Raw genomic sequence first — 12,079 nt, forward strand, 5'->3', positions numbered from 1 at the left:
TTTTTAAATATACAATATTTTGCATGTACTTAACTTACCTTATCTTAATCTGACAATTAGGAGTATTTTTAAGGATAGATTTTTTTTCGGGCCCCCCTGAACGAACTCCCCTGTGTACTATGTTAAGAGCCAATTGGGACCGTGCAAGTTCGGCAAAGCGACCTCTATTTCTACGCTCTATACTAAAATTCGCACTTTTAATTATATTGGCCAATTATATTAGTCCTGGTTACTGGATAATTGTCAAGGCCATAGTCCAAAAAAATAATAAGAAGAAAAAATAAGATGCAGGTTATGCTATGCAAACGTAAACAATTGTATGTAGTAAATAAAATTAGTTATTAAAATGCAGTACTGCAAGCAAAATACAATTAATTAAATTTACCTTTATATAATAATTGCATATCATATCAATATTGTGGAGCAATATATAATTTTTCTGCCTCAATGACAGAAGGTATGAAATATACGTCAATTTGACAATTTCAATTGACAATATGAATTATTTAAGATAGTTGCAATATTCTCCGCGACTCGCGCACGGTCGTTTCTCGTTTCCCTTCCAAGTACTTGCACACCGCGAATATATGGTAGAGGTACATCTGCAGGGACCACGTTTCTCCCCATATGATAATATAATCTGACGCGCTTGAGTAACTGCAAAAATCCCCGCTTGGATTCCCCTACCATTAACATTATGTCACATATCTCTGTAACTAGCGCACTTAGAGACGCAATTTTTCATTTATTTTGAAACTAGATGCATTGTTTAGTTCCGCGTAGATTTTTGTAAAGTTAGAATGAAAATAGTTATTTATGTACAAGTCAGTAGAGTGATATTTTATCGAACGAGTCTGATATTATGAGAAGAGCGAGCGTAGCGTGCGAGGTGAATAACAAACGAGTTCGATAAAAAGTCTGTACTGATGTGGTGCATACAAAATTTTATCGCCAACATAATTTGATATTGGTTACTTACTTGCAATTTACAATTTAAAGACATTTTAAATTTTAGACATAATAATTTCATGACAGTGATGACATATGACTTTTGCAAGATGGCCATTTCGATTTGTAATCGATAGTTATCAATATTGAATAATTACTAAGCTTTGTTCTTAAACCAGGAGGAGTAAACTAAAAAGACAGATTCACACCCAAGAAAGTCACTAGAAATATCACCAAATACCTACACCTTCTTTTTAGGTTGATCACATTGGCCTTTGGCGGTAACCCATAAATATTATATTATACTAATAAGTACCTAAAGAGTTCTAAAATTTTTTTTTTATGTAAAAACAGACTAAAAATATAAAAATTAAAGGAATAACGCAGAAAATACAAAAAATCGCTGATATAACTTAATTAACCTATGAAATGCCAATAGTGTCAAAATTTTATAAATGTCATTAATGTCAAAATTTTATAAATGTCATTAGTGTCAAAATTTTATAAATGTCATTAGTGTCAAAATTTGATAACAGTGGAGTAACCTTGCCTGAGGTTGGACCAATTACAAACAAGCTTTACGGCGCGGGAAATTTGAATTACTCCTCTTGGTTTAAAAACAGACTATAAATCGGTAAAGTTTTAATTTATTTTATCGCCAACCGTCACTAAAGTCATTCATTATTGTACTCATTTGCGGCAGTAAAGCAACACTTTATTGTACTGAAAGAAGAATTTTACTGTACCTGCCGCCAAAGAATATAGATGTGAGTAGAAGGGTACTGCCCTGTAACGTTTTAGCATAGGATTTTGTGTTCCCACTGACTAGGTGCATAGACCTGACAACGACTACGGAGCTTACGTGATCTCATCACCGCCCGTACCGCGGCCGCAACATCCCTCGTCAACAAGCCTACATTTTTTTTATTTATTTATTTATTTATTGCTAATTTACAATCTACTTTAATACAGTAAAAAGTAAATATGATGTATGTTCTTGGCTTGTGACAGGTGTCGTCCATTGACGACTATCTGGAATTTACCTAGCAGCTAGGCCTTCTGGCCAAAGTCTTTTTAGGCGTCTGTCAACCAGTGTGGGGTTGAATAATTCGTCTATGAGCTGGTTTGGATGGTCTGCGCTGCGATTCATGTATCTTCTGGAGTGGTTAGCAATCACATCATTGATGAAGGGGATGTTGAGGTCTGCATGTAGGATTTGGTTTGACACGTACTATGGGGCTTTAGCTAACATACGAATAGTTTTTGACTGGAATGTCTTAGTATTTTGGTGTTGGATGGTTTGCTACAGCCCCACAGCTCGATTCCGTATGTCCACACTATTTTGAGTATTGTTTTACAGATGGTCAGTTTGTTTTCTAATGAAAGTTGCGATCTTCTGTTGATTAGCCAGCTCATATTTTGAACTTTTAAGTCGATGTGTCGTCGTTTGGCTGCAATATGTGATTTCCAAGTAAGTTTTTCGTCTAGATGAAGGCCCATGTACTTTACTTCTGTTTTTATTGGTATATGTGAATTATTTAGGTGTAGTTGTGGACATCTAATTCTTCGATTTGTGAAATTTACTTGTCAAGACTTGTTTGTGTTGACGTTTATTTTCCAGCATCTAAGCCAGTCTTCTAGTTCATTGAGATGATTTTGCAATTTGTTAAATGCTAATATTTCTTTGATGTCTGATGCTAATGTTTATTTTTTAACCAGGAGGAGTAAACTAAAAAGTAATTTACCACCAAGAAAGTCACTAGAATAATCACCAAATACATCTTCTTTTTTAATTGATCATGTCGGCCCTCGACGGTAATCCATAAATATTATATTATATTAATACGTCGCTAAGGAGTTCTAAAAACTACTGCTTTTTATATAAAAGCAGACTAAAAATCTAAAAATTAAAGGAATAACGCAGAAAATACAAAAAATCGCCGATATAACTTAATTAAACTATGAAATGCCAGCCAATTGTGTCAAAATTTGATAAATGTCATTGGTGTCAAAATTTTATAATAGTGGAGTAAACTTGCCTGCGGTTGGACCAATTACAAACAAGCATTACAGCGCGGTAAATTTGAATCACTCCTCTTGGTTTAAAAACAAACCATAGTATACCAGTGTCATTCGCTAATGTTGCCCTTAGTGTATTTTCGCTAATAGGAATATCAGCAGTGAAGATTTGGTAAAGGAATGGGCCAAGTACACTGCCTTGAGATACTCCTGATTTTATTTGGTGGTAGTTGGATAGAGTACCTTCGTATTTAACTTGGAAGTATCTGTCGGACAAGTATGATTTAAGGAGGAGATAGATTTGGCCAGTTAGCTGAGTTTTTATTTTGAAGAGAAGACCCTCGTGCCACACTCTATCAAATGCTTGCTGTATATCGAGGAATGCTGATAGACAGATTTGTTTCCCTTCTAGGCTCTCTTTTATTTTGTTGACTAATCTACGGCACTGCTGTGTGGTTGAGTGATTTGAGCGAAAACCAAACTGATGATCTGGGATCAGGTTTTCTATAGGTATTATTGTTTCTATTCGGTTAAGGATTAACCTTTCGAAGACTTTTTGGTCTGTACGAACTGGCTTCAGTTAGAGGTTTACCAGGTTTAGGTATCGTTATAATTTGTGCATACTTCCATTGCACTGGAAAATAGCATAGTCTCAGGAGGCTATTACAAATAATGGTTATTAAGACGATACTTTTTCTTGGGATATTTTTTAAGATTTCGCCAGTTATAAGGTCAAATCCTGGAGCTTTATGAGGGTTAAGCAGGTTTATTTCGTTACGGACTTCGTTTGGTGAGAAGTATTTTAGTGGTAATGATAGCTGACAGGGTGCATTAAGGAAGTCTATAATTTTCTCGTCGTTAATATCGTTGGCCTGTGGGGTGGAGAAAACTGTTGATAGATGTTCTGCGAATCTGTTGGATTTTTCTATATCTGGTCGAGCCCAGGTTCCGTCATTTTTCCTAATTATTGATTTCATTACTACCGGTTTTTTGAATTTCTTTGTGGCTTTAAAAGCGAAAGAGAAAGGTTTGTGACATATCTTTCAAAGGATTCGTTTTTGGCTGATTGGATAGCGGAATGAAGTCTGTGTGTGAGCCTGTTTAAATTTGTTTATCTATCGCGTTTCTTGTTCTTTGCCATTTGCGACGGGCTCTTATTCTCTCTTCTACTAATGTTTTAATGTTGGGGGGTATACTACATCTTTCATCAACGGTTTTCCCTTTACAGGAGTAGCTTTCCAAGCGGCCTGTTGTATTTGTTCCGTTAGATATTTTACAGCTGACAGTTTTCCAAATTATATTGGTACTTAAGAGGAAACAGTAGCGATCAACAGGTAGCGAAAACGCGTTCCAAAATTGCGGCTGTAATTTTGAATATTTTTTCGAGATATTTGGCACACCTATTCGTAATATAACAAAGAATGGCGTTACAGAGGCCAATTTGAAAAATATATTAATATGTGGAAATTACTCTGTAAATAAATAAAATATTAAAAAAACGAGCCTGTACCGCCACTAAGAAGAACAAAAAAATACACTTTCTTCAAATAAACTTTTTTATCCGATGCCTAGATTTTGTGTCATTTTGGAACTACTAAAATTTTTTATTTCATTTGTAGTTCCAAAATGACACAAAATCTAGGCATCGGATAAAAAAGTTTATTTGAAGAAAGTGTATTTTTTGTTCTTCTTAATGGCGGTACAGGCTCGTTTTTTAATATTGTATTTAATTAAAGAGTAATTTCCACATATTAATATATTTTTCAAATTGGGCTCTGTACCGCCATTCTTTATTATATTACGAATACGTGTGCCAAATATCTCGAAAAAATATTCAAAAGTTCAGCCGCAATCTTGGAACGCGTTTTGGCTACCTGTTGATCGCTACTGTATCACCTTAAGGTAATCAAGATGGGACTGTGGTCCGAATGTAGATGAAAACTGGGGGTGATGCCGCTGTGTATTTCAGGTATTCCCTTAGTTATAGCAAAGTCTAAGGCGAGGCGCCCATTGAGGTGAAATGTCCGTGGCCCGTGGCGTGGTATTGACTATTAAAGATGCTCCGACCAGCTATTTTGATATAGCAGTTGCTTTTTCATTTTTCATTATTCAACGTTTTAAAGATGATATGAGAAAAGCAAAATCATATTTGTTTGTTTTGTTTCAAAAAGCATTGTTGTTGGTATTTAATGTGAACATATAAATAATAATTGTTGCTAAAATAATACATCTAAGTACGGACATTTTTTGAAATGAAAAAAAAAAATATAACAAAATACATGGAGGTTGTAATATTTATATGGTCGTAGTATTTATTTAAATTTACTGTTTTAACTGCGAATAAGTCACAATATTAGTTAGAAATTGAATTGGAAAGGATTGTAATTTGGAGGTGAAATTAAACCTACACTTCTGAAATCGTTCCAAATGAAATGTATACCAATGCATTGCACATTCCTAATAGACATCGAGTAGAATAGTACTGAAAAGTACGTGAGTAGTTTAGGACATACAGTTTTCGAAAGTTTTGTTTTCACCCAATTTTGAAAAAATGTGAAAACGTCGAATTATACCCGTCCGTCAGTACCTAAACTAACTCCTCCGTCATTAGACCAGGTAGAATGACAAATGAGGTGTCGAATGAGAGCTTATAATCCAAGGATGGTACTAAAGGTGAAAAATCTGACCTAGAATTTCCGATTTTAGAAATGAAACCGGAAGTACTGTTTTAAAGTCGCCGGAGTAGTAAAAGCGATATATTATTCGACGTGCCTTAGCAAGATGGGAACAAATGTATACTTTTGGTTTTTATATCATTTCCGGTTAAAAAGTTCTAACCGGAAGTGCCATATTATAGACGCAGAAATGGTACATGTCATATATTTGAAATTTTACCTCGGAGTTCCGGTTTTAGAGTTGCAATAGGAAGTACCGTTGGAAAGTCACTGAAATAGTATAAGATTTATTATTCGACGTGCGTTAGTAAGATGAGAACAAATATATGTGGTTGTAATATTTATATATTTATTTATTATTTATATGGTTACTATAGGCACTAAAGGTGAGAAATTTGACCTAGGACTTCCGGTTTTAGAATATGAAACCGGAAGTACTGTTTTAAAGTCGCCGGAGTAGTAAAAGCGATATATTATTCGACGTGCCTTAGCAAGACGAGAACAAATGTACTGTACATCCACTAATAATTTTCCAACATAAACATGCCTCATTGTGGTATCAAAGAGACCCGCTTTCGAATCAAGGTTGTCAGATATATTTCCTAAAATTCCTAAGTTTATATTAAAAAATATTCTCTATTCTCTATTCGTTATTATTCAATTGCTAGTCAACGACACTCTTAAAAAAATAATATGAAAATATTCTCAAAAAATATATCTATAAATTAATTAACTAGGTACTTAATATTTCAATGAACTCTTCACTCATGAATTAAAGCAACTGTGAACTTTGTATATATTACGTATACTCTCAAGAAATTTTCGAATATCGGCAACATTGTAGTCTGGAGACAATTTGGTCGTTCGGTCTAATCGACGTTGCCATGTTGATGATTTTAGCGGTAATACTTTATAGAGTTATAGATAATGATCTACTTTTAAGAAATCAAACATAAACAACTTTTAAGAATCCAAGTTCTCAAAAATGGTTTCAAGAATTTTATTATTTTTTTCCAAATTTCACTGATTTTATACCTTACCTGGAAACATGAAAAATTTAAGATATATTGATATGGTATTAAAGCGGCTACATACTGTAATATCTACATAATAAGGCAGTTCAGATAATTTAATCTTTTTCATTATGAAAATATGATAAGAATTAGCTTTAATGAACTTTAAAGATTAAAAGTAGATATCAAATTTTAACTAATAAAAAACCAAATAGATCCAAAGATCAACACTAGATGTGATGGTCAGATGCAGTATATTTCGTTTCATTTCAAGAATAAAAGAAGAACACCAACTATTATTATATTGTTTTAAAACTTATTTTTCACATTATGTGATGGCATAACACTTATTGTATGTCCGTGCATGTACTTTTGGAGAAAATCGATTTTGAATGTTCAAGCTCTTTTATACAGGGTGTCCAGAAACTCTCCCGACAAACGAAGACAGGAGATCCTTGAGGTAATTTTAAGACAATTTAATCCAATTCACCTAGTCCGAAAATGCTTTCTGAGGGAGCTAGAGCTCTTTGAAGATGGCGTCTGGGAATTAGTTTTTCTTAAATATCTCCAGAACACTGTTATTCAGAAAAACGAAAACTGGTACGCTTATTTACCTTCCAGAGATAAATCGATTCGATCAATTGCGAATTTCTAGTACCGGTCATAGGCGCCCGTATTAGGTAGGGCAACTGGTATTTTATCGCATCTCTTTTGTCTTTAACTTCTAAACATTCTTGACAATGGATTATTAAATTGTGAGGTATTCCAGTACTAACAAGTACTCTTGATTTAATGCGATAGGATGCACCGTTTTCTAGAAAAATCGATTTGAAAATTTTTCGTTGATTAAATTTGAAGAAAATTTGAAAATTTTTGTCAAAAAGATGGTGTATTTTACTGATTTAAAGTAATAGTAACTTTTAGTAATAGAATACCTCATAATTTAATCATCAAGTGTCAAAAATTCTTAAAAATTAGAGACAAAAAAGTTATGCGATAAAATAACGATTGACCTACCCAAAACGGACGCATATGACCGGTACTAGAATTTCGCAAGTAAGGAAATCGATTTATCTCTGGAAGATAAATGAACGTACCACTTTTCGTTTTTCTAAATAGTTTTTTTTTTAATTTTTTTTTCAAATTCAACACACGAAAAATTTTCAAATTGATTTTTATCGAAAACGGTGCATCCTACCGACTTAAAGCAAGAGTACCTTTTAGTACTAGAATATCTTACAATTTACTAATCCAGCATAAAAAATGCTTAGAAGTTAAAGATAAAAAAGTTATATGATAAAATAACCGTTACCCTACCCAGAACGGGCGCCTATGACTGGTACTAGAAATTCGTAATTGATGTAATTGATTTATCTCTGCAAGATAAATAAGTGTAGCAGTTTTAGTTTTTCTAAGTAGAAGCGTTCTGGAGATATTTAAGCAAAACTAATACCATGACGCTATCTTCAAAGGGCTCTATCTCCCTTAGGTCGATGCCACATTATGCGTTTTGACCGGATGCGGTGAAAACGCATCCGTTTCCAACGCAACCGGACCGACCTGTCACACTATGCGTTTAGTCTGGTGCAGTTTGTAAGCGCGTACCGATGACTCAAAACGCATCCGTTTCCAACGCAACCGGACCGATCTGTCACACTATGCGTTTTCACCGGATGCGGCGGAAACGCATCCGGTTAAAACGCATAACCTGACATGGGCCTTAGGAAGCATTTTCGAACTAGGTGAATTGGGATAAATTGTCTTCAAATTATCTGAAGCATCTCCAGTCTTCGTTTGTCGGGAGAGTTTCTGGACACCATGTATAGCACAGCGTTACATTCAATTTTAAACTCCACATAATTCTTTTTATGATAAGTACGTCATTGAAATGAGTAATAAAAATGAATACCTTTCCTAACAAAAAAATTAAAGAAGACTTTTTTTAAAACCTTTTAATATACTTGGCTTGGTTGGTGTCACGGACTCCGCAAATTTTATAATCCATTTTAAAAATAGTTCTAGGCTACCTAGACACCTGAAATTTTCAGGATAGCTTAGAACTAGCTAACAATGCAATAGTTTACTGCTATTATACAGGGTGATTAATAATTAGTGGGGTGAAGCTCCGTAGATCCGTTATAGTAATGTATAGCGATAAAACTTAATAACAAAAATTGTAGCGAACTTTGAGCTTCACATTACAAAATTAGTTAGAATGTTACAGGGTGTTCGATAACATAGTGGCAGACCAAACTTATGTTTTTTTAAATAGAACACCCTGTATTTTATTTTATATTCGAAATCTTCGTAACTTTTCGATTACAAAAATATAAAGGTTTGGTATGTTATACGGGGTATTTACAAAGTTATAACTAATTTTATATGAAAATCGTAACAAGTTTAACTACCTGTATAAATAAAAGCAAGCACAAGGTCAATGGTTTATTGACGTCATATTTTTTATTTATTGTCAAAATTTTCGAAAATGGTTGTTTTGCTAATTATCGAAAAGTACCATTACCATATTATAATTTTTGTATAACATTCCCTATGCGTAAATTTATTAGTTTTCGAGATAATATCATTTTTCAGAGCAAAATTATTAATAATTAGGGGTCTAAATCTGTCCAAATTTTAAGTAAGCCATGACTGAATAATTGTCTAAGGGCCGGTTGTTCGAACGCTAATCAACATTGATCACTATCAAATATTTAATTACTCTCACAACTGTCAATGTCAACTTTGGTTGGGTTGCTGAAAACATAGTTAATTATAAATATGAGATTAGGTAGTCAATTAACATAACAATTATTAACATAATTGATTAAATAATTTCATAATTGTCATCAATAATTATGTTTTCGGCAACCTAACCAAAGTTGACATTGACAGTTGTGACAGTAATTAAGTATTTGATAGTGATCAATGTTGATTACCGTTCGAACAACCGGCCCTTAAACTTACAATTTACGATTACTGATTATTGATCTGTAATCAAAGTTGGCTACAATTTTTGTTATTAACTTTTATTACTATCTATTACTTATAACGGATTTACAAAGCTTTACCCCACTGACCAATCACACTGTATGGATAAATCGATTTTTTTTTATTTCAAACTATTTTAAAAATGTGACTAATGCAATGATATTTTAAAGTACGTTAATAAATCGATATCTACAAATTGATGTTGCATCAGTGGCATTAGACTGCAGATCGAGAGGTCCCCAGTTGGAACCCGGCTGTTGCGTATCTTTTTTTAATTTTTTTAATAAATAATTAAAAGTTTATATACTTAAAATTATATATACTATTTTAAACAACCGTGGTATTATAAAAAATACTATTTTATACTAGTGTAATTTTTGGAACCATAATTATAAATAACAGTTAATACACCTACTAAAAAATCATATTTTATAAGTTAATTATTCTTTCCAAACATGTTGTGTCCTAATGGTTTATCGTTAAATTATTTTATATTCTTGCCTATAAATAATAAAAAGGTTTTAAGTATTATAAAAAAGTTCTTTTTTATAAAAGTGTAATTATTTTAAAGTATGGACATACATTGTATAACGTGTAAATAGAAATAGTTATTTTGCTAACAAGTGCAGAAAGTCATACTTTTCCGCACGCGACTGCAGTTTGTCGAACGACGCGAAGCGGGAGTTCGACAAGCAGTCGAGTGCGGAAAAGAGACTTTCTGCAAGCGTTAGGAACAATATTTTTTCTGCGAGTCTTTAAAAAATGACCAAATCTTAATCAATAATTTAATTAATATGAAACTACATATGTACACAAATTAATTCTTTGACAAGGTTGTCAAAACCAAAGTTTCAGCATAATTGGTTAACATGACGACGATCTTGGTTTCTATGACGACGATTCAAAACCACTGTTATTGTCTACTGATTTGACTTTCGAATATTAGGTCAAAATTATTTTATTTCATCGAATTCTCGCGTTAATTTCATTAAAACATGAACACAATAAGATATATTTGAAATAAATTAGTAAATAATATCTAAATATTAGTTTATTGCATGTATTATAATTACTTCAAGGCCATATTAACATATCTAAATTAACACGCGTGCGGAAAAGTAAAACGCGTGCGGAAAAGTAAAACGCGTGAGGAAAAGTAACACGCGTGCGGAAAAGTAAAACTTTCTAAATTAAAATGCGCGCGCGAAAGTAGACATTTTTGCACGCTCGTAGAAAAAATATATTACCGCCTAATACACAGTTTGAGTAGTTTTTAATAAATGACCTAGTCCTAAGCAAATAATAATTATATTACATATTATGGCAACACCGAACTGAAAAGCCATAAATCAAAATGAACAACGTGTTTGTCTGGTTATGCCCACCTAAAATCTTTCATTTAAGCACCAGCTATCAGAGGCGGAGGATTATTTTAAGGTAAGTAATATTATATTTTTGCTACGATGGCATATTGGCGACCATTTGATACGAATGATCAAGATGCATCATCTTCTGTGGTATCAATAAATAATGATAATTATGTTAATGACAGCCCCGAATTAAAAAATAAAGATTTGCACGTACAATCCCAAAGGATTGTTCTAAATATGTACGATTGTTTAAAAAAAGAAAATACTGGGATGACTGATAATGCAATTGTTTCGCGAATTCATGTATTAACAAAAATCGGGTATAAGACGATATCCACAATTATTAAATTAGGCACTGTTACAGATCATTCCTTAAAACGAAAGCGACCAAATAAAAAATTAGGTAGGATTGACATTGCTGCAAAAGACGTTATTCAACGAACATTTTACAATTTTTACAAAGAAAATAGAGTGCCTACTTTAGAACTGATTCGTGACAAATTGAGAAATTTCCCTGAATATAATTATATATCTTTGGAAACACTGCGTGAGATTTTGATAAGTTGTGGATTTAAATATAAGAAATTAGATAATCGAATGGTAATAATGGAATCTCGGCGTATCGTTGAACTTCGACGAAAGTATTTGAGTAAAATAAAACAATATCGTAATTCAAACAGAAACATAATCTATTTAGACGAAACCTGGTTCGATACGCATGGTGTTGTCAAGTACGGCTGGGTTGACAACACAAACAATTGTGCCTTAAATACACCGTGTTCAAGAGGAAAGCGTGTTATTATTCTTCATGCCGGAAGCAAAGATGGTTTTGTATCTAATGCATTGCTATTGTCGGCCAAAAATATAACAAAATCTTCTGCCGATTATCACGCCGATTTATTTGAAAAGTGGTTTGTCAAACAGCTCTTGCCCAATATTCCGCCGAATTCAGTTATTGTTATGGATAATGCGCCGTATCATTCCCGCATATTAAATAAGATACCTAATAATAACACGAAAAAGGATGAAATTTTAAAATTTATGCAACTTAAAAACATCACTGTTC

The 12,079-nt window shown here is 33.1% G+C and overlaps 1 protein-coding gene across 1 annotated transcript in view; it reads right to left on the minus strand.

Moving 5' to 3' along the window:
• Window positions 1–12,079, minus strand: part of LOC126881408 (zinc finger protein 227-like) — a 91,146-nt gene that overhangs the window by 4,144 nt on the left and 74,923 nt on the right. The window lies entirely within an intron of this gene.

The sequence above is a fragment of the Diabrotica virgifera genome, chromosome 3 (assembly GCF_917563875.1).
Source record: "Diabrotica virgifera virgifera chromosome 3, PGI_DIABVI_V3a".
In the NCBI taxonomy this organism is placed as follows: Eukaryota; Metazoa; Arthropoda; class Insecta; order Coleoptera; family Chrysomelidae; genus Diabrotica; species Diabrotica virgifera.